This window comes from Lonchura striata, chromosome 2 (assembly GCF_046129695.1).
Source record: "Lonchura striata isolate bLonStr1 chromosome 2, bLonStr1.mat, whole genome shotgun sequence".
NCBI classification, from domain to species: domain Eukaryota; kingdom Metazoa; phylum Chordata; class Aves; order Passeriformes; family Estrildidae; genus Lonchura; species Lonchura striata.
In genome coordinates this window covers 24,640,872-24,668,075 of record NC_134604.1, presented here as the reverse complement: position 1 = coordinate 24,668,075, position 27,204 = coordinate 24,640,872, and the positions used below count along the sequence as shown (strand labels likewise).

The 27,204-nt window shown below is 38.3% G+C and overlaps 1 protein-coding gene across 46 annotated transcripts in view; it reads left to right on the top strand.

The window, feature by feature from the left end:
- ZBTB20 (zinc finger and BTB domain containing 20) overlaps window positions 1-27,204 on the top strand; it is a 471,634-nt gene that overhangs the window by 226,323 nt on the left and 218,107 nt on the right. For 39 of the 46 annotated variants that reach the window (XM_021548945.2, XM_021548925.2, XM_021548918.2 and 36 more), the window contains one exon: window positions 16,250-16,313. The exons of the other annotated variants lie outside the window; for them this stretch is intronic. The gene's annotated coding sequence lies outside the window, so the exon portion shown is untranslated. The remainder of the gene's footprint in view (window positions 1-16,249; window positions 16,314-27,204) is intronic. 46 annotated transcript variants of the gene reach the window in all.

Sequence of the window (27,204 nt, the reverse complement as noted above, 5' to 3'; positions counted from 1 at the left end):
GAGGCTTAAGACTTTTTTAGAAAGCAGCATTGATCAGTCCTTCCTGATGAGATTTCAGCCCCTTCTTTGCAGAGCTGCTAAACAGATCTGGTTGCTTTACAGTTTCTATGTCATTCTTTGAATTTCACTGAACTCATCAAAAGAATTCTCTTTTAAAATTTCTCATTATTGTTTGTCTGTTGATAAATTGGAAAATATTTTATTCTAATGTATAAATGCTCATTGTTGGTCCTTGAAATTTTGATTCAACACATAAATGAATGGCCTGTGTAATTTATTTACTTTTAAACTGACATATTTTAGGTAGTTTCAGCTTTTTTAAGATTATTTAGGAATGTGAACATTGGAATGGACAGTTGGTCTTTACCATTTTGTCTTAGAAGGTCTCAGACATCTGCTGAGGCCCAATATGTGCCTAGATTTTAGCTAATATAATTGCTCTGTTTGAAAGGATTGATATTTTTACTAAAGTAATTAAACCAGATCAGCTTCATGCATGTATATGGTTATACTAACGTAATATTGAGTTATAAACCCATAGAGTTGCATCAGTATAAAATGGCATAAGTCCTTTTTTGAGGGAAAGGACAGGTCTTAAATTTGTATATTTTACTTTATTTAGAAATAAAGTGTTACTTTAATTTCAATTTTAACATACCATTAAAGCTGGTCCATTTAATAATATAGTTAAGATCCTAGCTATCAGTTAGCAAATGGAATAGAAGGATTCCTAAGGAGGGATAGATGTGTGTCAGATGTTGAGTTCATTTAAGCAATGTAAGATGTATTAGACTTTTGTCCCAGCCTATATTTTTCAGTGCAAGGTATATATACAGAGAGAAGGGTACATTTCTTGAACTCCAGTAATATTCACTCTCTTTGTCATACGAAAGGAGATAGTTTGCATTACATAGGTTCCTTTTATGTTCTATCTACAAAATTTCAAAGGCTCCTGAACAAATGAGGCAGGAGTTTGTACATTTGTGCATCAAAGAAGTGCTTGAATACTTTCTTATATGTATAAAGGTACATTGTAGGGCATCCTCAAAGAAAAACTATATTCTCTAATCAGTCTGCCTCCACGTGAATAATTAAATAATGTTTTCCAATTTAGAAATGCTCTTAAACACACTAAAGCTATAAAATATCTTGCTGAGAAAAAAAATTAATGGACTAGTTGCTAGATGGTCACTACTAAAGATATAATAAATGCACAGTTATTACAGTAATCACAAACTGTCATTTTTAGCAGTATTTAGTATTTTCATAACAGATCCTATCAGACTGATGGTGTTCAGATAATGCAGGAGCTAACCAAATATATTTTTTTCTTTTAAATTGGTATTTTATTTGTAGATGGCAAAACAGCAGAACTTTTCAAGTAGAGTGGATCCCCAGCTACTAAGTAAGTTGAGCTGGGCAGTTAAAAAAGCTAGTAAGTTAAGATGATGGAATTACATTTTTTAAAATTTTGAGATGGCTGTGTCAGCCATCAGGGTAAGGATAACTTTAAAAGTGAGGAAAGCATGAACTGATGTTTTTCAGTAGCTTTTTCAGTAGCTGCAGTTCAGTGTAATGATTGAGAAATGGGAATATTAAGACTGAAAGAAATTAAATGAAAATACACAGAAAATCTGTGTGAAAAGTATATATATTATATTTAAATACCATATTGTCTGTAGATTTTCTGAAAACCCTTTCAAATGGACCATTTAATACCGGATAAGCATAAAATTACTACAGGAGCTGTTCTTCAGTATGATCGAGTGAATTAAAGAATTATCCAAAAGTCTTTGATTTTGTAGTAGTATTTCTGGTTTAGTTATCAAACATGATCTTGACATAAAAAGTCTTCTTAAGGGGTTGGGGTTTTCTTCTGATTTTGAGTTACAGAACTTGCTTGGGATTTTTAAACACATCCTAATGATAATTTGTTTATTCATTAAGTTAAAGTACTTATTAGCTCAGTTTCAGAGGAGACTGTATTTTTAGAATTAAGTATATTTTCTTACTCTTGTAAAACTCCAGGATGTGTTGTTTGACCCTATTGGAAGTTTGGCAGGATTTAGAAAGGATTATGGGTAAGACTGTCTTCTTCAGCTGCCCTTGATACCCAGAGGGTTCTTTGCATCTTATTTCTTTAGCCTATATAGCCAGTAGTTTTGGGCATAGGGATTCTGCCCCTTTCAGAAGAGTCCAGAGGTCATGTATTAAATCAGCAGTTCATTTTCATTGCCTTATGAACAACTGGGAAGCCAAAATGTTCCCCCTTCTGCAATGAGGGGGACAAAAAGAAATCCCCAGTGACTTCTTGCCTGACTTTGCTCTTATACTGTGGAAACTCCTCCTCCTTGCAGGTGTGTTGGAACTTAGGGCTGGTAGGATGTGAATTAATCAAGTATTGAATTAAGGCTGTCCAGCGGAAACATACACTATGATCTGTTTAGATAACTGGCCTGATGGAAGCTTTACCACATTATGGTAACACAGAGATCTTTACTGTCACATACTCCTATCATCTCCCCTGACAGCTCTTATTGTCTTAACAGAAGCTTCTAGCAACCAAAAAGGTTGAGGTGAGATATAGCTCCAGTCTAAGCAATAGGACAGAATACCTGCAACTCCATCTGGTGATATGGGGAACTGTGGCATGATGGTTTCTCCTCACGTGAAGATGAATATCTCCATTTATTCTCTGTTAATTTGGGAAAATGATGTTTATTTTTAAAGCCTAAGGAATGTTTAGTCTTAAAATTGCCAAATCGACCTGGGTCTGAGGTTGTACATTCTTCCTTTCCTCTGGGGAATGCTCTCCTGGACTGGCATAGAGTGGCCTAACTCTTGCCTTTTAATGACTAGCCTGAGGGAAACTGTTAGTGGTACCAACAGGGAATCCATCTCCTGACAGGATGGCAGTGATTTCACAACTGTGCCAACTATGCTTGCGTGGAAAAAAAAAAAAAATCTCCCAGCAAAATAACAGCATAAATTGCTACTGCTTGCAAAGCTACAACAGCAGAGTAATGTAAAGGAAACTAATTGTATACAATCCTCTTGACTAGGCAGCCTGCTGAATAATAAACCTTCCCAAAGCCAGCAAGGCATATTCATGCAATAGCTGATGATTTTCTTTGTGCATGCCTTGGTTTATATTGTGTACACTGCATATGTTTATATTTATACAAATGTTGCTGCGGAACAGAAGCCTGCTGTAAGCACCCATAATCTGGGTATGCCCGTATGTGTGTTTGTGTGTGTGTGTGTATTTGTGTGCATGCACACATGTGTATGTATATATGTCTGTGTGTACGAGAAGCAGATGCACTGTAGGCAGATAAAGCAGATAAATATAGATTGAGATAGAAGCAAAAGCCTATAAATACAGGCACTGTATAGAGTGAAAGCAGGCAGATCAGCACAGTTTCGCTATTACTTGCCTTCTGTGTAATAAGAGAGTAGCTGACACTGACTAAAGGGATGACACTGTTGGCTCTCAGCAAACAAAGTAAAAAGGTAAGAAAACTTCCTTCCAATATAAGCAGAAATTGTGACAGAAGATTTATAATATCTAAGAATTTGCTTAATACAAGTCATTGTGTAGTTTCTTCTGAAGTCAAAGCTTAGCATTTGTAATTTTACCTTAAAATAAGTATGTAAAATAGAAATCCTGACCCACAGTCTGAAAAAGTGCTACCTCTGGTTTCTATTTTAATTTTAATTTGCAAAAAGCCTCACACACTGGTCTTGTCAACTTTCTGCTTCTGCTGTACAACCAATCTTCTTTGGTTCGGGTCCTACAGTCTTTCCAGATGAACTTGGGTGGTAGAGTATTGAGGAGAGCATTTAAGTGCAAAATTAACTTTCAGAAATAATGCTGAGTGTGTGCACATATACGTGTGTCTAAGCCTTCTGTTTGTAAGTCTCTGGTGCCTGTCTCTGATGCTTTTCTCTCTCTTTGGCTAATCCATAGCTGTAATACAGGTAGTTAAAATCAGAAAAGTCTTAACTTTACTAGAGATAAAAAAAACTTCACAGCTATTCAGAGGATCAAAAGTAATTTTTTTTCTTATATTACAGCTCTTTGATGAGGCTGTTCAGATAAATCAAGGTTGCTGTAAAATGCCTGAAACTTGTCAATGCTGTGTTTTATTTTTCTCTGTATAATACAGGTAGTATTGAGGAGTTTGCAGCAAGAGGCTGGCAGCTGAGCTTGGCATTCTATTTTCAGCTTGGTCACTTGCTTTTACTGAAATCTTGCACAAATTATTTAGAATATATGAACTTATTTTCCCATGTGTGAGTAGAATTAGTAGTGAATATGTCACAGAGCTGGGTAATTGAATAATACCTTGTTTGGTTAATTGGTGTCATGATTCCACTGGAACTACTTACAGGGCAGGATGTTCATAAGAGTCTGTCTTTTTGTACAAAGTGCTCTAACAGTCCTGAGTAAAAATGAAGGGATAACAGTAGGAAATACTACTGATGATGGTCTGTGTTTCCTGCAAACAATTCTTAATTTATTTGTGTTCAAAATAAATTTAGTTTATTTATTTATTTATTGTTTATTTTACTAATTTATTTGTGTTCAAAATAAATTGATTGGCAAGTTTTAGTATTCTGTGGAACTTGCAGCAAAGCAGAGGAAAGGCAAACACCAGCATGTGTATATTCATATTTGGACGAGCCATATTTAGTATGACAAAACAGAACCAAAGACAGAAAATTAAAATGTCAAGTGGTGAAAGGCTTACTGTGGTATTTAGCTCATGTAATGCAAGTTTCCCTTAAGTATCTAGTTTAAAATATTTTTTCTCTGCAGATAAAAAGAAAAGAGGCAGCTCAGAATATCTGGATTTTGCTCCTGAATGAATTACTTGGTTTGGTGCAATCCATTTTCTGCTCAGCTTTCTTATTTTGATACCTGAAAAGAAACCTTTCCATGTATACTTTAACATACTCCATTTATACCACAGTTTCCTATCACCCAGGTGCTTCTTGAAAATTGGATTTTCGAGCCACATGCATCCTGTGAAGGTGCCTTTTTTTACTTTATCTATTGAGATACTTGAATCAAACTCAAAAAGGGGTTGGAAGTCACATCTGTATGAACAAGGAGAAGCTGTGGGAAATGCCTGACTGATTGAAGCACTTCCTCTTGTCCCCCAGCTGGTGATAAAGCCTGATGAAACCAGGAGCTGCAGCCTTTGTTGAGGTGCTGCAGTGTCGGAATCTGTGGTATTGATGATTCCAAGATTGTAGAAAGTCTCTGTCTTTCTGCCCCGTTGCCAAAGAAGAAGCCATAATCCATCTGTGCTGTTTTCAAGGTTGTTTATTCTTGCTCATCTCTAACATGTTCTGCTGCCCTGCCGCAGGTCTGTCCTGCAGGGCAGCGTGTGGGGCTCTGCCCTCAGTGGGATGTTACAAACATTATATACCAGAAACCACCTGTGCTATATTTACAATAATGTGCCAATATCTGTCACCTACGTTGGACAGTGTGTCCCCAGCCTAAACCAATAGAAAAATGCCAACACTACAGTGAAACTTGGAGGGCATGAAGAAGGAGAAAAAGGACAAGACACACCTAATTTCCTCCATCTTATCCCCTTTGGACCCCTAATCTAGAACCTAAAATTTGACTTTTGCACCCATGCCAATTATTACTTATCTCAAACACTCAGAGCTTGTAATTCATCCTGTAAGACTGAAAATTCTTTTCCATGGACAGAGATCAGAGACAGTGTCTCTGGGGGCTCTGTACAGGGAGGTTCCTGACCCCGTGCCAGGGTCCCAGGCCTTCCAGGGCAGCCAGAGGGAAGCCCTGGATTCCCACACTGCAGCTCGTAGTGGCTTTGGCAGCAGCAGCTCAGCCTCCAGGATGGAGGATGCTCTCAGCTCTGGGCACAGCTCTTCCACCTCCCAGTGCCCTCTTCACTTCTGGGATGCCTCAGGTGTGTGACCTACCCATTGTAGAGTTATTCAGTCTCCCTCAGGATGAAACCTGTGTGTTTTAGGAGTAGTGAAGGTGAATTAATGTGATAAATTACAGTGCTTCAAAAATTAACTGGCCTATTCTGTAAATTCTTCTAAACCCCTCCTAGTACTTTCTTGTGGCTCCTGCACAGTATAAAACACTTGCTTCAAAAAACAAGATGTTGCTTTTAGGGAGCAAAACAGATATTAAGATTTGTTGGACGAGGATTATTTTTTTTTTTTTTTAGAAATCCAACAATTACTTTAGAAATACGGCCTTTTCAAAATCTCATAGGGAATACCTGGAAGGAAAGTTATGCAATCCCAGAATGTATTTACTGTGAATTCTGAATTTTGTTTTCTGCTTCCTCTCCCTAATTCAGATAAATTAGTAATTACTTACCAGATTAAATTATAACATTAGATTTCTTTTGCACTAAGGGAAATATAACTTTAAAGAAAAAAAATTCTCTTGATCTAAAACCCCACATGTGTTGATTTCAGTCTGGATCACATCTTTGCAGCTGACTTAAAATCTTGAAAAATGATGTTTATTATGGAAACACTGACATAACCTCTATTCTTTTGGTTCTGGGAGACTTGGCAAAACTATCCAGAGACTACTTTTTCTGAGTTTTCTAGTCTCCATGGGCTTTGCTTTCTGAGTCTTTGCCAATTTTACTGCCATTCATGTTGACTAAAACTCTCTTGGAAATATATCAGTCTGTAGGAACCATTAGGAAGTAACACCATTACACGTGTTTAATAGGTTAGCTGAGGGGTGGGGAAAGCTTAGCAACTTCTGCTGTGTCATGGTCATTCCAAAAGAGGGGAATCCAAAAGGTTCATGTGAAAGAGAAGTTCAATAGGAGAAAAGTAAAGGTACATTTCCAAGAAAAGCATTCTTGTTGTGAATTACTTTTGCTGCAAGTAAAGTCATGTTGCACAAGGTCTGCAAAGGTTTATTGATTCTTTAACTAGCAGGAACAGTTGGCAAGCTTCCCTAGTATATTTAGGTTTTGTCTCTATAATTTTAATATTTTTTTATTATTCAATTTGCCATTAAAAGCCCATGGCAACCTAGCACTGTGCTTATGTCCTCCTACAGTCATTAAAAAGACAGAATCTGTTTTGAGAAACATTAAGCTTACATACAAAATCATGAAATCCTAGAGTAATAACTTGTTTATAACCTTAGTTTCTCCCTTATGATAGTCTTTAATAAGAAGTCACATTGTTTTTCTGCAAATACAGAGCTATAGTATCTTTGATACATGCAAAAGACATATGCTATTAATGTTTCATGAATCAAAACCCAAAAAATCTATCCAAACCAGCTAACATAGTGAAAAATAATGTTACTTTGTAGCTATGTTCTCTTGTAGAGAGAATATCTATGAGAGACATTAAAGAATGTAATCTACAATTAGATACAAATACGAGGTTTTTTAGCACACACATGGGGGTTCTTTTAGGATTTTCTGACCTAAATGTGTATCCAAGATGGTATTCATAAAAGGTCTGGTAGGATTTTGTAGGTGTGTGTAGTTTTAAAAGCTTAAGTATATTTTCATCAGAGTAGAAACCTTTTTCTTAGAAGAAATCTAGCCAGTATTGATTTTATGAGTCCATTTGTATTTTCTGTTGTTTTCTGTGCTTTTTCTATAGTTTCAGCTCTCTCTTTTTCTCTTTCTCTTAAATCTCTGGATGTTTTTTCCTCATTCTGTATGTGCAAAACAGATGAACTTCTGTTTATTCACATTTTCATTAAATTTAAGATTAGGTAAACATTAGGAGCAGAAAATTTATGTAGTAAAGTTTCCAACATTTTTGAGTGATTGAAGGCAAGTGGGTTATAATGAAACTTTTTTCAGCTTTGCCTGATAGCCCTCAAGAAGAGAATATACCAGATCTGAATTCCCTTATTTGTATCCTCATATTTTTAGGTGAATAAGATCTCTGTTTGAACCTGATATGTAGAGTCCACAGCTAGTTGCTTAGAATCTGACATGCTGACAAGGGCTCAGAAATAGGTGTACTCTGGACAATGATAAGGCAAGCACAGCAGTGTTGGAGCTGCCCTTATCAATATCTGAGCTTGCCTCCCCTTAGCTGTTATTTCTTTAGTCTCTTTCTGTATCTATTTTATATAACCTCCTGGAAAGCCTTTTGTGCTTGTAAGCTGTGTCCCTTAAGATGAGGATGTACTAAACATCCAGACTAGTTGTGTAAATGGTGCTGAAAAATATGTTCTTTTTGCCATACAGTCTTGGCAGAAGAGTGAGGGTTTTCATTGTTTAATGTGCTGGTCCTCTGGTTCAGTCTTCATGAAACACTCACTTTTCATAGCATCACTCAAAGTTTGCTTGTGGAGTATCGTTCCTAGTGACTGCATGGCAGGGAAGTAGAGTTTGCCTTCTGGGTCTCATTTCTTTCCCCCAGCATTCCCCTGGTGAGCAAAGGGAGTATGCCTGAGCATGTTTGGAGTTGGCCCCATCTTTATTAGTAAGTGTTTAATTCAGGTTGCATGATTAGGTGACATTTAATGAAGACCTTATTCTTTCCCTTTAAGGGTCAGTTTCATTTTAAGAGGAATCAGACTAGTTAGGCTGCACGTGACTTTTTGTGTAAAACGTTTCTGGGTAATTTCAATGCAATTCCAGCTATGTGCAAACAAAATGAATAAGCATGTGCAAGACAGTGAATGAATGTTTCCTTTTCCTAACAGCCTGACAGAGATCCTGACTGCATGCTGGCTGATAGTACCATGTTAGTAGATGTGGACCTGGGTAAAAGAAAAAAAAAAAAAAACAGAATAGTCAGAAACATTGCAAATCTGGGTAATTTCCTTAAAATAGGGTTTGTCTGTCTTATAACATGGAGTTTTTGTTTGCTCACAGTGCTATTTTAGGACCTGTAAAAATGTCCGATGTCAGATCTGTGAAGAAGAAACATGTTGCCTATTAAGCATAATCTGAAGAAAATAATATGGGGAATGTATGTTTTCCAGTAAAGATAATACAAAAGGAGTTTTAAGGGCATTGATACTTGATTTTTTGATTATTTTATATATTTTTTTAATCAGCACACTCAGTTTCATTTCTGGTATGAGGCTCAGTGTCTGCTGTGGCTTGTAATAAACTTCCTTTTAGTCTTCAGTCTTTCAGCATTCTTTAAAGTGTGTAATCATGCTTTGAAATCCCACTGACTTCATTAGAGAAATCCCTCACCCAGTAAAGAAATGGATGCCCGAGAGTCCAGTGTTGTGCCAGCCTGGTGGTGTTCCCTTGCTTTGTAGGACCTAGTGTCAAGTGGGAGCAGGCAGAATCTGCCTAGCCATGTTTCGCCTTGGTGGCAAAGGATTCAGCAATGTGATGGGTATTCACCTGTGTGAATGAGACAATTCCCCCTACTGACTCAAAATTATTCTCATTAATGAGCTAGAGGCCTGTCTGTCTAAACTGATGACTCGGGTGTGTGGAAAGGAGAGAACAACATGAATATTTTGGCAGGCTTAATAAGATAACAAAATAGGTTGAACTTCTCTTGTCTCTAAATCTCATATTTCCCTATCACCCAATCATCTCAAAAAACCCAAGGCTTTGTATTGCATATTGTGCGTAGTGTCTTATGATTTCTGTGCTCCTGAAAGCCTAAAATAGGTCCTAAAAAAATTAGTAAAAGGTTCATGTATAGTATTATTTAAAAAAATAATTCTCTTTGTAATCTTAATGGACCTTCTTGGTCAGTAAGAGCTTGCTAGACATTTTTATACGTGGCACAAGAAGTGTCACAATGGCATTAATTGGTAGGTTTTTGTAGTTTCTAATAGGATTTGGGCATGGGTGTGTGGGAGGGAAACCTTACTTTTGGACAGAGGGGTTTGTGGGTTTTGTTAGGCACCCGCTCTTCTACCAAAGGGCATGAAAACAAAAAAGTTGGGGGGAAATTGTATTTAGTTCAGAAAGGCACAATTCTGTTTTTACATGCTTGGCTTCCCTCTTTCCGTGGCACATGCCTTAAATGCACGTCCCTGTCAGGTCTGTGCGCTGTTGTGCGTGTGTCTCGCTGCTCAATGCGAGGAGTAGCGTAAATCAATAGTAAATGCTCACCGCCCACTCCGGGCTGCGTTACGCAATAGCACATACCGTGTACACACAGACAAAAAGGGAAAAGGCACACACAGGCTTTACATTCAAAAGCTCTTGCATAATTTTTCTTTTCTACAGCCAAAGAGAGGGAAATAAAAAAAAAAAAAAAAAAAAAAAAAAGGGAAATAACAGATGGGGAGACTTGCAGGGTTTTTTTCCCTTTTCTCAGACTGTACAGAAGCGAGCTTGTTTAACATCCATGGTCATTTCTAATTGCCCCGTGCTGCAGATAAGCAAGGCAGGCTTGCTTATGCTTGGAAATAAGACTTTTTTCCAGCTTCCATGATGTGGTGCACTTCTCAGGTAATACAAGACAATCTGTTATGAAGTGTTTAAGGCTGAATTGGTTATTTGTTTAGACGTAATGAAAAACGAAAAAGAAACACCTCACTTCAGCTATTCGATACATATTGCAAAGTGAAAGAGGAACGAGGAGTAAGTAAAGTTGGATTGAATTCTCTGACGTTAGTTTGAGTTTTTTTTTTTTTTTTTAATCTTTTTTTTCCTTTCTGAAAAGCAAAATATCTCTCAGTGTAATATTTATGTAAAAAGCCAGTTATGTAACTCTCGCCTGCCTTTCGCTTTTGTTACCTCTCTGGACTGTACAGCTCCACTGTTTTTCCTGATGACAGATTGTATTAAAACCTGCAAATCCTGATGAAAGGAGAAAACGACTGGGTGCCCACAGCACAGACTTTAATTTTGAGCCTTTTTAAGGGCTTCAGGCTGGAAGACAATGGATCTGTTTAAGATCTGGTTTTGGCTGGAGGAATTCTTATTGAGTATTTTCTTGTCACAGTGTGCTCTGGAACATCCCTGGCTTCTGCACAGTGTTTCTGCCTCTATCCTCCTCTCTCTTCTCCCCCTCCCTTCAACTCTTGGATGTATACAATGAAAGCTTTTTCCCTTTCCTCTCCTGACCTTAGTGCAAGTGTTAGGTCAGTCTCTGTGTCACAGCAGCAAGTGCAGAAGAACAGTGAAATTTTAGGTTGTGTTGAGCTTTATTAATTTCTACTTTAAGTGATTGATGTCCATAAAGATCCAGAGATTTTTCTAATTAGAATTGGCTGGGATATTTTAATTTACTTCTGTCAAATGCAAGAAAAAGTACATATAGCCCTGCTAAAATAATACATTAAAAAAAAAAAAAAAAAAAAAAGACATTCTTTGGCTTCAAGGAAGGGAAGAAATGGGTCAGTAATAAAGAAAATTTCATACTTTCTTTTCTGTTCATACTACAGGAAGAATTTATTCCTGTAGCTATTGCAACCAATTTATTCCTAGTTGTATCCTCTGAGGATCTGACCTGTTTGTGGTTGTGAGCATTGTGTCAAGGTTTGTTTTCTTTTGCCCTTTACAAGTCGTTCTTGTCTGCGTGCACATTCTTGGACAGATTCTTCCCCTGTGTAATGCTACTAATTCTGTTGATATGATGTCAGGAGTCTGTTAGGTCAATTCTAAAGTTATAGGGCTCAATCCTCAGTTATTTTAAAGTGTTTTTCTGGCATTAGAAAAGAGCCATAAAATGAGTCTGTGTGTGAATTATGCCCACTTCAGGAATAATACAAAAAAAATTTTGAAGCTGACATCTTTCAACAGTGATCCCTGAGACAAACTTTAAATCAAACAGGGTTTTGTGAAAACAGGAAGTGGAATATTTTAAGCTCTGTAAGTACATTTTAAGGTGTGTAAATATATTTCACCAAATTGCTGGGGAGTACGCATATATTCAGAAATGTATTGGAACACCTGGATTCTGAAACCAGCCCTTGCTTTGGCTCTCCATTTGTGTCTCAGTAAAGAATCACTTAGGGATTATGCTGGCAGATACTATTCTATTATGCTTTCAGAAGTATTCTAAACCTATTTTATTGGTGTTTATAAAATCAGTTCAGATACATAGGGAGAAGACATTGAAATATTTTGTAGAGGTTAAAAATTTATTAAAATTTCTGGCTGGTGTTGCCACACACACCAAACTCTGGACATTGACCATATATAAGATTCAATAACCCTGTATAATGTAATGACAATATATAAATGAAAATAACATTGGTCATCAGGTGACTAAATTCTGGAAGACTATCCTGTTGGAATTATAGGGCCTGAAAACCTATTGTAAGGTGTAATTGTATTGTAATTATAAGGTGTGGCTGAATCAGCATATTAATACCAGTTTATAACTGGTATTAATGGTAGTTGCATGTGGTGGAGGAGAGTAACCTCCTTAAAATCCCTTATCCTGGTGTCCCTCATAGCTATCAGCCCTTTATAAAATGCTTGGAAGATGAAAATGGTGTAACTTTACAGAGAACATGCTCAGTAATGAGTCCAGTGTTTGACTTAATCAAAAGAGTGATCATTTGTCTTTGAGTGAAAATTACTTTCTGCTTGTCTTTTCAGAGTCTCGGTCTGTAGGTTTTTTGTCGGCACTGATTGCAGTGGGAGACTTATTTGGAATAGGTGTACAAAACCTGATCACTTTTAATGGCAGACAAGCAATTTCCCCTCTTAAAGGCGTCTGCCTGCTTTTCAGTTACTGAGACATTTCTCTGCATGTCACTGGGTTACCCCTAACTTCCCCAGTCTTCAGTCCCCAGCTTTACTTTGTATGCTTGGGTGGGCTGATATCAAGACACTAACCTTCCTTAATGGTCAAACAAACATTTAATTATTTCCTGAGTATTTTCTAATTTAAAAAGGGAAAAGCCCTCTTAAATGCCTGCTGCTAAAACTCTGGTTATATATGCACGGTTGAACAGCAACCAGAACGAGGGAATTTTGTGTGTTCTGCAGAATGGAAATCTAATTTTAATTTATGGAGGAGAGGGTGATTTGACTTGACCAGATGCTAGACATGCAACCTGTGAAACTTCTGTCTGCCTAAATTCATAGGCAAAATAGGCAAAAGGGATGGTTTGAACAGTTTCTCAAATGAGATGTTAATATTCAGTTTTAATGAATAAGTCTTCACAACTTAAAAAGACTCTGCTATTTTATTTTTAAACATAAGCTGTTTGAGTCCTGTCTCTGTGAAGATCTGTGCCTTAGTTTTCTTAAATTCAAGTTTGTTATTTTAGAGAAAAGGTTAAATATGAACCCTAAAGATTTAAAAACAGCAACAAAAATTAAAAGAGCTTTACATTCATTTTTATTTCAAAATTTCATTATTTCTCTTCCCTGACACATAGTTAGGGTTGGGTATATTTGAAAAATAGCTAGTTAAATTATTTTGCTGTATCCAGAAATGTGCTGAATTAGCTATGGTAAGCTTTTTATCTAGCAATTATTCTGCAAGGTTTCCTCCCTCCCTCCCTCCCTTCCTCAGAATAGTTGTTTTTGCAACTCTAACACTTTGGTTGAAGTTTATGACAATTTTGTGTCCTTCAGTATCAGTAATTCATTGCTAGCACCTTTAGTCTTTTTGCCTTGCAGAAGTCCCTAGGAAATGCTGCAAGAAGCAACATTTTTGGAGTAATTGTAACAAAAGTATCAGGCCTAGCCGCACGGAGTGTTCCTGCAGTCCTCCTTTTCAAAGCTATCATGCACATTCACAGCAAACAGCACAGCTGGCTCCTTTCTCCCAGACAGAACCCGTGCGTCGCTGCCCTTGCTGTGTAATCCCTGTGTGCAGGTGGGCCGTGGCACCTGCAGGGAATGGTCACTTGAGTCCAGGGTTCTGGAGGAGTTGTGGGCATGTGTGCAGTGCCTGGAGCAGGGCCAGCCCCGGATGTTTCTTGCTTTTGCCTCTGTAGCATGGTTAATGTTTTTGTGTTGTCACTAAAGGAAGCAAGGGCTCTGTTTGGGCTGAGCACCTCCACCAGCGAGCCCCCAGAGAGGATGTTCTGTGCTGTCTGTCAGAAGCCCTGTGGGGCAGGAGAGCAACCTCGTTTGTTCAAGGGTTTGTTCCTTAGATGTCTGGTCTCATCACTGCCAGCTACTGAATGCTCGTGGCTGGGGTGGGAGGGATGTTTAAGCTCCCTTCACCTTGTTGATGCAGAGGCTTATAAACAACTCTTTAAGAAGTGACCTTTAATATCTGGTGTAGAAGAGAGCAGGAAGCTGGACTTGATGATCCAGAAAGTGTGCTTCAGGGTAAAATCTTGTAAAAAAAACTATTTCAGTTAGTTCAGTTTCTGTGGGGACTCGATTTGAGGTATTACTTCATCATTTCAACCGAAGAAACCTCTGACTTGTGTGACTTTTTGGACACATGATGAAACTCTTCCCCTTTAGGGAAGTTCTTGCAGAGACAAGATACAAAGAGAGTTTGTCTGTGTAAGCAGCTGAGAGGATTGCTCGTTCCCGAGTTTGTGCTGATTTATATGCGACTGGTTGCAGCAGAATAGATGGACTCGCTGCTTTGACTGTACTGTGAACAAGAGAAATATACACTTGGTTGATAATGTTTTAAATCAAAATAAATAATAAGCTCTTCATGGAAGAGCTGTGAAAAGATATTAACAGAAAGCAGTGCAGAAAGCACCTGAAACCACCTTTGTCCATAGTTACCACTACATATTTTTCTTAAACTGTTTTTCTCTTTGCATTTTTTTATTAAATATCTTGGTTGCCTTTGGCCCCTTACACAAGTGGAACAAAAAAATGACAAAGCTTCAATCCCATCTTCTAGGTTCCGTGTAAATATACATTCCTGATTAAAAGGTGTCAGTCTTCGCTGAGGCTGGAAGTGGCCTGTTCTGCTTTGAGGAAGAGGGAGGCAGATCTCTAACGGTTGCTCAGGCTGTCATGTTTCTGAGAATCAGCTGTTTTCTCTTTATACTGCAAAGATTAAACAAAGAATGTTAAACATTTCCCAGTGTAGCATTTATAATGGGAAGCGGCTGTAGGGCCATAGCTTGCTGCTGCAAGGGCCAGCGTTCATCCGAGGAGTCGCTTAAAAAAGCTTTTCTTTTCTTTGAAGGCCTGTCCACTCTCCCAGCCTGGCTGCTGTGATTTGCAATGAGGCGGAGGCAGCTTTAAATTTTTACCTTCATTTAAGCACGAGCTAATTTACGTTTGGAAATGAAAGTTTAAAGCATCTCAGCCATCTGCAAACTGGAGGAGGAGGCAGTGGGTTTCCTTAACTTTGCAAATATCTACAATCCTTTTTCACATCAACACGCAAGCAAAAATTCAGAGCTTCTATTAATAATAATACATAGTATTAATTATCTAATTTCTTAGCTTCAATTCTTTGTCTTAGTATCTAAGATATACTTGTTACATAAGCTCAGTCACCTTTATACTTCCATCCAGCTAGGAGTTTAGAAGTAAAAAGTTGCAGTCTGGAGTGCAGCAAAAGCACATTTTTTGACCTCCAAACAGCACAGCTTTCTCTGTAGCATTTTATGAGGGGTTAACTGGAGCACTCTGACTCTCTGTTTGTCATAGTAAAGGCAAAAGACACTTAAGGGTGACTAGTAAATAAAAAGAAAAAAAAAAGGAGGAGTGACATTTTCATATACTGTCATTTATTGTATATACTTTTATCATGTCTGTTTATCACCCTCTCTTACTTTTCCATTTTACTTGAACAGTTCATAGTGGAGACAAGTAAATTGTTCAGTCTTTCTTAGTTAAATATTTCAGTATTATATATATATAATACATAATATATACATATATAATATGTATCTTACTTCCTGTAGGAATGAAATAAGTGTTATTACAGTTAGTTGGATTTTATTAAAAATGTCCTTTGCCTGCCTCTCCATTGGCTACTTTTCAGAAATTCGCTAGTCCTCTGTCATTTCATAGGGACAAAAGCTAAACTTCTTATATAATTAAACCATTTTCAGAAAAAAATATTTCTGGTTCCTTGTATAAACTGTAAACACCAGAAAGAAATCAGATATCCATTTTCTGCCTTCTCCAGCCTGCCTGCTAGTAGATTTGGTCTAAACAAAATAGCCTTGTACTCAGCTGTCACAAACATTTGTGTATTAGATGTCTACATGCGTAATTTCATTTGCCTCCTTCAGTAGCTTAAATGTGTTTGCAGATGCTTGCTCACCTTTTTGTTTTTCAAGGCAAGCTTTTTGCAATGATTTTTTTTATATATAACTCAAGGTTTGAGTATAAAAAATGTTTCAATCTTCTTGTGATTGCATTTCTTACAGAATGTTGGAATTTTTGGACTGTGCATCTGTTTAGGCACGTGGAGAAAGACAAGACTGAGATCATGTAAGTCATGAAACTGAGGGTGAATAATCCATACTTTGTTCTTTCACCATTTTTACACTTTATACCCAGATGCAAGTAATAAACCAAAATGAATAAAAAACCAACTAGTTAGCTTTTATTTATAAAGTGATTAATGAAAAGCAAAGTTCAAATGAGGCCACAAATCCTGGTGGTGCACAATGGGTTGATTTATTTTGTAAATAGACCATGGATAATTAACCATAAAACAAAACTTTTTTTTTTTCCTTTTTCTTTTCTTTTTTTTTTTTTTTAATTTCATAATGACACTGGTTTCTTTTAGTTGCTGTGAGTTGCACAGAGGGATAACGACTTATTCACAACTGGTTACAACTAGTTACAGCCAAGAAAAGAAAAATCCCAGAGCAAAGAGAGGAAAAAGGCTGCTAAAACCCTACTGCACTTGCAGTTTTGTAGTAAGGCATTTGCTAATGGTTACAGACTGGGAAAAGCAAGAGTAGATATTTACATACTCTGGTGGTGCCTGCCATGCCATCCCATGCTTTGGCTCAAAACTCACAAGAAAAAAGACAGCTCCCGCAGCTGGCCTTGTAGCCCACAACTTCGTATTGACTTCTAAATAGAATTATTTGTGCTTTGTTGCAAGTTTCCATTATGTGTCTTCCTACTCTGACACGGAGGGAAGAGTCTTCTGGATAGTCATAGTCTGGCTTGCTGCCAAGTCCTCTTGTGAGCCAGACAGTGATGCTAGCTTTTCAGATGTGATATAAAAAAACTATCTCCCCAACATCCCCAAAATTTGTCTCTTCAAAATCCACAGTCATCTGTGGAAAGGATCTCTCATGCCCAAGAAGAAGGTCCAATTTGTTGTTAAAGTACATTCACCACTAATTAAACCTACCAGTTGGGATTACAGCCCTGAAGGCTGTAAATAAAGTAGAGCATGAGATGTTGAGATGATAATATAGCCACTTTTGTGGTGGGTTGTATTAGTTGCCAGTCCATAGATTTGCTAATCTCATGCCAATTCAATCGAGTGGAAAGAAGGATCATGTAGGTAACAGTCAATATGCAAGAGGTTGGAGCTGCCACACAGCAGCTAACCATGGACACCTTTACTTGCTCTCACATGCCACGTGTGCCTTGAAATGCTTTTGACTGTATTTGTAAGACCTGCAGTTCACACAAGGCCAAATTCTGTGTTCATGTGGCCTGTTGGTACAGCTGTGCTGTGTTTCACAGATGGTGACTCTAAGGGACTTGCAAAAAGCCATCCTCACTCCAAACAATGGCCTGGGCAGGCAGAGGTAGTGGGTAAAAGCGATGATCACTGGTATTGTTTTAGCTGTGTTGACTCAGTTTGTTACAGCCATTACAGCAGACTGGTGTTTGTAAGGGTTCTCTCTCCAAGCCTGATTTGTGGCATGCAGTTTCTTCTGCAAACTTGGAGAATTTCTTTGTCAGAATATACTGCAAGACCAAGGAGAGGAGAAGCAGATTATTAATGTCTGACCATCACCTCTGCCTGCTTGAGCTTAGTGCAGATAACTGGGAATAAAGATTCCATGTTTTTAGTCTAGACCCCAGTTACAAGGCAGGATCTTAGATCAGCCCTTTAAACCCACAACTAGAGAACTGATGAGTTCCCACTGTGTTACTGACACTGGCAGCTACAACACATGGACTGCCACTTGTAATCTGCTTTTAGGCCAAGGAGTCAATTTAAAATAGCACTTAGTTTGAGCAAGAGGCTTCTGTTGTGGGTGGGAGTCGTGCTGGGGGCAACATTAGCATTGTACTTACAAACAACATTGCAGTGAAGACAAGACCCCAGAAATAAGTTAACTCTCCAAGGCTCAATACAATTTTTAGGTTCTCTACACGTCCTCTTGGAAGGGAAGCCAGACAAGGTCCACTGTGGTAGTGCTAAAAGGATGAGCCTGGCCCATGACATTCCCTTTGAAACTGCTTTTGTCAGGCTCGTGCTTCTGGCATGTGGCATTGTATGGAATCTGCTGCATAGTTTATGAGTTAGAAGTTGATTTTATTGACTAACAGAGTCCTTGTATCTTGTGACAATCTTTTTCTGTGCTTTGCATCATGCCAAAGAGACAGGGGAGTGGTGTTGGCATGTCTTTGTATGAATAGGTCTGTCATTAAATATTTGAAATAGAAACATCTGAAATAGATCTTGCCTGAGAAGAACAATGGGATAACTAGAGAAAGCCAGTTTTCTCCAAATTTGCTTTTGGGTTTTAGGGCTTGGAGTTTTAAGCAAACAAAATGAAAAAAAAAAAAAAAAAGAACAAAGAGAGCAGGTTGGTGCATGGGCTTAAAAACAACAAACCCAGGGAGGCGTGAAGGGAGACACAAGGAAAGTTAAAAGAGAAGAGTGGAGGGATGCTTAGCAGAGGGAGGGGTTTTCTTGTTTGTTTGTTTTAATAATTAAGACCAGCTAAGGGAAAGAGAAACTGCTGGTAAAAGGATTGAAAATCCTTAGTTCAGAAGAGGCACTGTTTTGTAAAGGGAACCTTTTTTACTTGATGTGGATCTAAGTCCAGAGACCATTGACTGCTAGTGGTGAGGATGCTGAGGCATGGACATGCATTTGGGTATTTCTTGTTTTCTGTGGTCTCTAAATCTGTATTTTTATTTTGTGCAGGGTGAGGATTCAGTCATCTTCCTCAGGCAGTTCCTCTGAAATCTTACTGTTAGGAAAGGGTTACAGACAGCCTTTGCTGCAGGCTCACACAGCATGAAGGGTAGGGTTTTCAGTTCCTTTCAGATTGTGGAAAGTGTCAGCACATGGGTCCGGTATGCAGAACACAAATTCAACAGTGCTTGGCTTGCAGCAGGAAAAGCTCTTTTAGAGGTAATTGTAGTTCAAGATTTTGAACAAGCTTTCTCTGTTGTGCTAATAACCTGTTGGTGAGGATATGCAATCCAAACTCCTTTTACTTTAGCCACTCTTATCTCCTCCCATGTACCTCTCCCCAAATCTAATACCTAGAAAACTCCACAAGCAAGGTAGTCCCAAACGTTTTCCCCAAGATTTTGCCCATCTCAGCCTTGCCAAGTGTGGCATCTGATGTTGTAGTTGGCAGGTTCAAGTTCTGGTTAAAAATACTTTCATCGGGGACTAGACAGCACAGTTGTTTGAATACTTCTTCTCCAAGCCCTGCATTCAGAAATGCACTTTATATGAAACAAAATTTTCTTGGTTCTTACTGAGATTCTGACCATGTTACAGAAACCCCTCACCAAATGCCATGGGACACAACCACTTCCCATAAGCATCTCAGTGCTGAAAGAGCCAGGGATGACTGGGAATGATGTGCTGTGCTTCAGCTCTCATTCTGCTTGTCCTACATGAACAGTTTCATATGTTGGCACTCCTGCTGCTACCTGATCTGGTGAAAGCCCTCACTTCTTCCCTGTTTAGGCCAAGATTTGTCTTATAGTTTCAGTCAGGCTTCACATGACTTCATGGTATTTTGCATTTTAGTAATTTAAAAATGTATGAGCAGTGATCAAGAGCTTTCTTAGCAGGTGAAGCAAGCAGTTTAAGGAATTTTAGATGTTAAATATCTTCAATCACAACTGCTCTTACATTTTTTTACCAGCTAAGTTTAGGGTTAAAGGGCAGAGCAGAAACAACTGACATTCCTCTCATTTCTCCTCACTTCAGATTCTTCTGGAGGAATAGGCCTGTCTGTGACTCTTCACTCTGCTGCTTTATCCTGCTCAGAACTGGTTCTGATACTTCCCCAAATGGCAGCAGTAATGAATAGTACCTGACCCAACAAGATGTGTGTTAGTTGCTACATAACTGGCTGTCTGAAACAGCCTCTTACCTTTCCTACATCAGTAAGCTCCACCTGTTCTTGGACAAGAGCAGCATATCAGCTGGATTCTTAATAATAATTAGGTTGTCACTGATATATTGGTAATATTGCACAGGTATCACAAACTTCTGAGGCTCACTAAAGTGTACTGAATGTCAAGATTAGAAGCACTAAAAAATACATACTGGTATTCTCTTTGTGTGGAAATGCTAGTTTGTTAAAAAAAATACTTCCAGGATTCTTATTTGTTTTTTGTATTCATATTTCCAGATAAAGCTTTTTGGCATTTGTGGAACAGAAATGCATTTGTTTCAAACTTTTATTTAAAAAATGTATTTTATGTTCTAATATAAAATTTAAATCAAAGCTGAGAGTAGCTATCAAAACAAAATTATTTTGTCAAAACAACATTCAATTGATTGAAATGATTTTTTATTTTTGTTTCATTGGTAACTTTGCAATGCAGTGTTTAATTCAACTGTGAAACAAAAGCAAATTTCAAAGTCTAGCTATCCTGTGAAGCAAAAATATTGGGTTGTGTTTGGGCTCCTCTAGATGGTGCTTAAAGGAGTGCTTCATTGGAATTCTACTGAATCTTTTTAATTAAAAAAAATAAAAAAATATGAGGACTCAATAGGACAAGAGGAAGGAGGCCTCAAGCTGTGCCAGGGGAGGTTGAAGTTGGACTTCAGGAAGATTTTTTCATTTAAGAGGTTGTAAAGCATTGCAGTGGCTGCAACCAGGGAAGTGGTGGAGCCAGTGTCTCTGGAAGCACTCAAGAAAAACTGGATGTGGCACTTAATGCTTTAGTTGACATGGTGGTGTTCAGTTAAAGTTAAATAATTCTCAGACCCTTAGACTATGCTGAAATCTTCTTGTATTGATGTTACTCTACCATTGTTCAGTAACAGTTGATCAGATTCTATCTCTCTGTAACTGTATGTAGATCTCCCCTGGAAATGCTTTCTGTGTTTCTGCTCATCAAACTGGGAAGGCTCTGATACTGTTTGGGCTCTCCTGACTTCCATCTCTGTGGGCTGGTTCCCAGTCAAATTCTGGCTGTCCATCTGAGTACAGCTGCTTGCAAAGGGAAAAACCAGTTGAAGGTAATGGTAGTGTGAGTTCAAAGTTAATATTAGTTAAGATTAGTGTATTCACTTTATTTGTTACTTCCTAGATTTGATTTAAAAGGGACCTTCCCTTAGAAGAACACATTCTGATTATGGCTTTGCATCTTTTTTTATCCTGTATAACACCCATGACACATTATCTCTTTTTCTTTCTCATGTAGAAGCTGTACACTTAAATAGTGAAATTCTTCTGGCAGCAGTCTTGTCAAGGGCCACAATGTGGTAGATGCCTTGGGGATACTTTATATTACTGCTTCATCTAAGTTTAAATTCTTCAGGACTGGACTAAATCTATTTCAGCGAGAGCACTCCACAAAAGAAAACCATGAATATAAGTGGGGTATGTTAGACAAATAGGGTAAGGGTAAAGATTAAAAGCATAGAACATAGTTAAGAATTGTTCTCTTGCTGGAAAATCTAAAGCATCTGACCTTGTCTGAACAGTGTGATGATCCCTATTTTTTGAAGGATTGAGCTGCTTAACCCACTCGTGATACTTTGGTTATTCAGGTCTGTCTGCCTTGAGCTTGAATAGATACAATGATCTTGTAATTCCTTGAAAATGTCAGCACTGCAACTTCTGTAAGTTTGGGATAGATCAGTGAATGTCTGATCACCCATTCCATGGAAGTTTTGGTTCTGCAAACTTTGGAGTTCTCACTCCTAGAAGGTGACAAAGTAATGCCAATTAAAATTTTTTTCCATTAATGTGACCACCTAATCTACTGTTTATGTTTTTCATACCAGAAAAGGGGTATTTTGTGATACAGAAAAGCTGCTTTAAATAAATATATATTGGTGCAATAGTGCAATAGTGTTGTTGGTTCAGTATTTCTCTGTAAACAGGCCTGTGACAAGACTGACAGAAAGGTATTCTTTGTCCAACAGCTGTCTTCTGTATTCACTAGCATTTTTTGCATGATTAATCACATAACCTACTATATCAGTATAAATTAAATTTAGTCTTAAGAAGACTGATTTAATCTGAAGAATACATTTTGCACTGGTCTTGGACATGAAGGGTTGGGATATAAATGTATTTAGGCCTTAAAAAGTACAAAAATAAAAGCTCCTCCACCTCAGAGCTTGTTAAATAAAGGAATAAAGCAGTTTATGTTGTGGACACACTCTCAATATTTCCTGCATGCTGGTGAAGCAGAGCAGATCACAAAGATAATAATATAAGCAGTAAAATACCCCAAGCAAACAGAAAGCATCTGTAGGTCTTGCCTAGCTGGCTGATATTATTAGAATGGTTGTTTTTAGCTTACCATGCCATTAATGCTTTGCAAATGTATATGTGCATGCTGAGGGTTGGTCAGGAATTCAACTGTGTTTATAACAGTTCTATTCAATTGCTGTATTGTGCCTGGATGCCCGCAGATATGTAAGAGCACAGGAAAGGTGCTCAAGAAACTATTAGACCATGTAGGAGCTGGTCTACCAGCCCTACTCACAAGAGAATGTAATGGACCATAAACAGGATGTAAAGAAACATCTGGAAAGATGTTTGGAGAAGTCCTGGCATGTAACTCATGAGGTGTTTGTTAGTGGTTGTCCTAACATTTCTTGTAGAAAACAGATGAAGTTTCCTTGGAATGTGTATTGAGCCTCATCTAAGCTTCTCCTTGGCTTTAGAAGGCTGGGGATCAAGTTCACGTTGGAAATTCTCAATTCACACGGCTGGATTCAGTCAGAACCCGTGACTTTTGTTTAAGCTGTTGCAGCCTGTGCTGCCTTCAGCCCCAAATCAGCACTGGCAGTACAGCTCTCCTGGTGCAAATACAAAAGTTAGAAAATGTCCGATGTTGACTTGGTTTTAAGTGTTACTTGATGGAATCACCTCTGGGAGTATGAGTTTGCGGAGTCCTGAGATCTACTGATCTTTTTGTTCAGTCTTTCCTTGTAGAGGTAAATGGGCCATTTTGCTGGCAAATGGCAATTGCAAGCGTAATTCCAAAAGGGTTCCTCATAGGAAGATTGTAGCAACACAGCTCCACTAAGAAGGCAGGCTCCCTTTCAAGAATCAACAGTCCTCAGGTCAAGAAGTCAGAGACTGCACCCAAATTTAACTTGGGAAGAAGAAATGAGATTATCCCGCTGGCTCTGAAAAAGCTATTAGCAGTACACATCTATAGAATTGTCTTCCTGACTGCGTTTAGGTTAGTTCTCGATTCCCTTTTCTGACTCAACTGTTTAATAGAGATAACAGCAGCAGTTTCAAAAATTGCTGATTCCTGTCTCAAACGTAACAAATTTCACAGTATATTCTTTAATTCCTATTTCTATAGCAGTTTTTAAAGCATCTTCACATACAGGTTTTTAGTATTCAGTGAGAAATAAATTTGGGAATAGGGTCCTTTAGGTAAGGGGCCTGTTGCAAAAGTGTCTAAGTCCTTTGGTCATTGCATTGTACAAGACAAGAACTTCAGATTTTTGCAACTGAAACTTCTGAAAGGTTCATATAAAAATGAGATTCCTGTATTTATGGGAAAATATTTATATCATCTTGCTGTTATGTGCGGCATTTAAGAAATCCTGAAATATCTTTAAAGATGAAACAATGGGAAGCTGCTTACCTCATGACATAATAAGGCAAAATAAGGTCAGGAAAAAAGTCATGATTGCAGCTCCAGCAACAGAACTGAATGAGTTATTTGTAAGAAATCATTTATTTGCCAAATACAGCTTTTCTTGTCCCATCAAATATACACAAGTTGATCAGTCTCTTTGATTCAGGAATCGTTGGAATTTATTTGATTACTGCTTTCAAAACTTATATTCTATGGACTCTCTGTAAAGTGAGGTGAAGGAAGGATGGCTGTGGTTTTAATACTATTTGCAAAAGTCTATTCTGTAATTTTCCTCTCTGGCATCCATCTTATAAATTTGCATTACATGATGCCAGGCATTTAGGAGTCTATAGTTTTGATGAAAGGGAGTAACAAGTTCAGCTTTCATACAACAGTTAATGTTCATACAGCACAAGTTAATGTTTAGCAGATAGTCGGCTTCACACAGGTTTCTGAATCCTCACACATCCTTCATATTACATTTATTTTATTAACCCTGTGACTGAAGTAGTAAACAATAAATAGAAAAAGGAGGTCATGATGTTGCATGGATGAGGTGAGGAATGGGGTGTGATTGTTTCATGAGTGCACTGATTCAGAAGCTCAGGGTGAAGCTAGATGCTTCTTTTCACTGCATGTAAGGGCAGAAACATGTCATAAGTGGTTGCTGGTGTGCTGCATTTGTGGAAGGAGCACAGCATTCACTTTCCAGCCACCAGAGAGTAAAAGGAAAGACAGAGAGCTGCAGACATCTGTTACTGTGTTTGCTTACCTACCCCTGTTCCTGGAGGTTTTGAAGCAGGATTTGAAAAGTGCATGTGACCGTCATTGTTTCTGGCCATACTTTACAACAACCTACTGACTTTAAAGGGACAACATTTGGACCTGTATTATTTAGCTAGCGGTACACATAGGGCACTGTCAGTGAAAAGGCTGGGAACAAAATTTAGTTCCTAGTTTCCTGCCTATTATTTAGTACATATCTGATTTGAAATCTATTTTCTGCATACCCTTGCGTGCATATTTGTTGGCACATGTGCTTCTTGCCATTATGGGGCAGATCCCATAGATTTTCTGCGTCATTAGTACAGAGAGCCAGTCATTAGTAAAAAAAAATACAACACAAAAAAAAAAAAAAAAAAAAAAAAAACACCCAAAAAACCCAAAAAGCTTATTTGCCTGAGCCGTTAAGATTTTTTCTCACAGTTCTGCCTGTGGCGCCTGTCACTAGCAGTCAAATAAGGACAATTTTACCATTCTCTCCTGCTGCTCTAATTTTTTTTTTTCAGTGCCAGTACATGTATTTGTTATTCTTTATAACTCCCTTTGAAGTTGGGAATCCGAGGGGAATCTAAAACCGACCAGATGTTTCTGCTGCTGGAGACACAGAAGACAGCAAGGATTAAGTTAAACTGAAACTTAGTTCTCTACAAAACCCCATTAGAGTGAGAATTCTTCCTCAGTTAGTTTTATTTATTATTTATATTTGCACTTGCCATCCTGGGTAGGTGATACCTCAAGTCATCTGACCTGGGAGAAAAATAGATGATTTATCCAAGTAAATAGTGTATCAGCAGCTGCCTGCATTGATTTCCCTTATGGGGTTTCAGTTCCATTACACTGCATATTTCCCACCCACACTCTTTATACAGTATTTCATGTGGAGGAAAATCATTCCCATCTCTGTAACTTCAGAGAACAGATATGTGGAACCATCCAGGGAGAGGGCAGTGCAACTCCTGTGTGCGTGGGGAGGGGTGACATACTTAAGAAGGTACTGGCCAAAAAACAGCATGAGATTTTTAACTCCTTCTCCTGTCGTGACTGAAAGATGAGAGAAAGGAATAAAAGCTGACATGGGGGACTGGGTATGAGACAGAAGGGTTGTGCTAACCTCCTCAAAGTGAGAGCAGCAGTCATCTCTCAGGTGGGAAAGGACAGGAAGAAATGTTTTTGTTTACTTCTGAGTTCAAGTAATATGCTCTTAAAGCTGCAAGACAAGAAAAATCAAGAAAAAATTTTTAAAACAGCCTGTGATGTGAAATACATGTAGTGCTGTACAGTATCCATTTCCAAATTAGGCAGTGGGCAATCCTGCTGGCCAGCTTCTGCAGTCATGAGAAATAACCCACGAGAGAAAGGAGTGCATGTTCAGGCCTCACAGAGGTCCACATGGGAAGACCTTGGTCTCTCTTTACCTTGGCCATGGCTTAAGATAAAGTTTGGATCCACTTTCAGATTTGAAACACTTCAGATTCGTGGAGTACTGGTTACCAAGTTATCTCATCTGAGTTTGTGGGACTGCCTGTCCCTGTTGCCGTCTGTCACACCCGTTCATAGCTGTTGAGTGTGCTGATACCGTTCAGCTGAGTTGGAAAGAACTGAAAAGCTGATTTGTTTTCAACAGAATGGGTATCTAAAGAGAGGAGAAAAACTCAGAGTAGTGCCCCTGCTGAGGGAAAAACAAGCAGAACAAGCTAAGCATATTTGGCAGAGGACAGTTGGCTGGCCAGCATAGAAGAGCCACAGCACAGGCTGTCTTCTGCTCACCAACATTATCTTTGCTCTGGGAGAGAAGTCCAAAGACATTGTACTCCTCTTGTCTGCTGCTCACACGCTCTGATTGCAAATCTGTAGAAAGACAGACTTTATCAATATCTGTTTCATGTCTGAGCTGGTTTGGTTTTTTTGAAGTCCAACCCTCTTTCGTGTTCGTAAGTCAAGGTACATCTCTGGCAGATAGCATTTTCCCTTTCCTCTCTGCTGCGGGATTCCAGCAGCTCTCCCCTGATTTTTCTCTGTATGGATTCACTTGATTGTTTCACACCAAATCTTGCTGCTTCTCAAGTCTTGATGTCACAGCCACCATAACTGAGAAATAATATTGGACTCTGCCTAAGTTTCTCTTCTAATTGGCCAGATGGATCACTAACACCTTCACCAAGTCCTCCATCATTAGCTATTGGAATTGCTGCCTAATATTGCAAGGCCCTGCACACCACCCTAATTTGTTTTTAAACAGGAAAATCAAAAGCCTGGTAATTGTATAGAGCGTCCCAATGAACACTAGGTAAAATGCATGCACTGTAACAAGCTCTCTTCAGAACAGCAAAAGAGAGTGGAGCAAATTATTTGCTAGTGCCTATACTTAAAGCTGCTTTTCTGATTTCAAAATATAAAAAGAAATTAAGTCCTGGGAACACTGGGTGGTTTGGGATGTTCTGTAACGTTTTGAGAAAGATAAAAAGAAAAATGTAATCACATTTTTTTTTTTTATTTTTAGGACCTGAAGTTCCTAGCTTTGTATTAAAGGGAAACAGGTTAAATCAGAGAAATTTTGACTAATGTATTTTCCCTTCTTTAT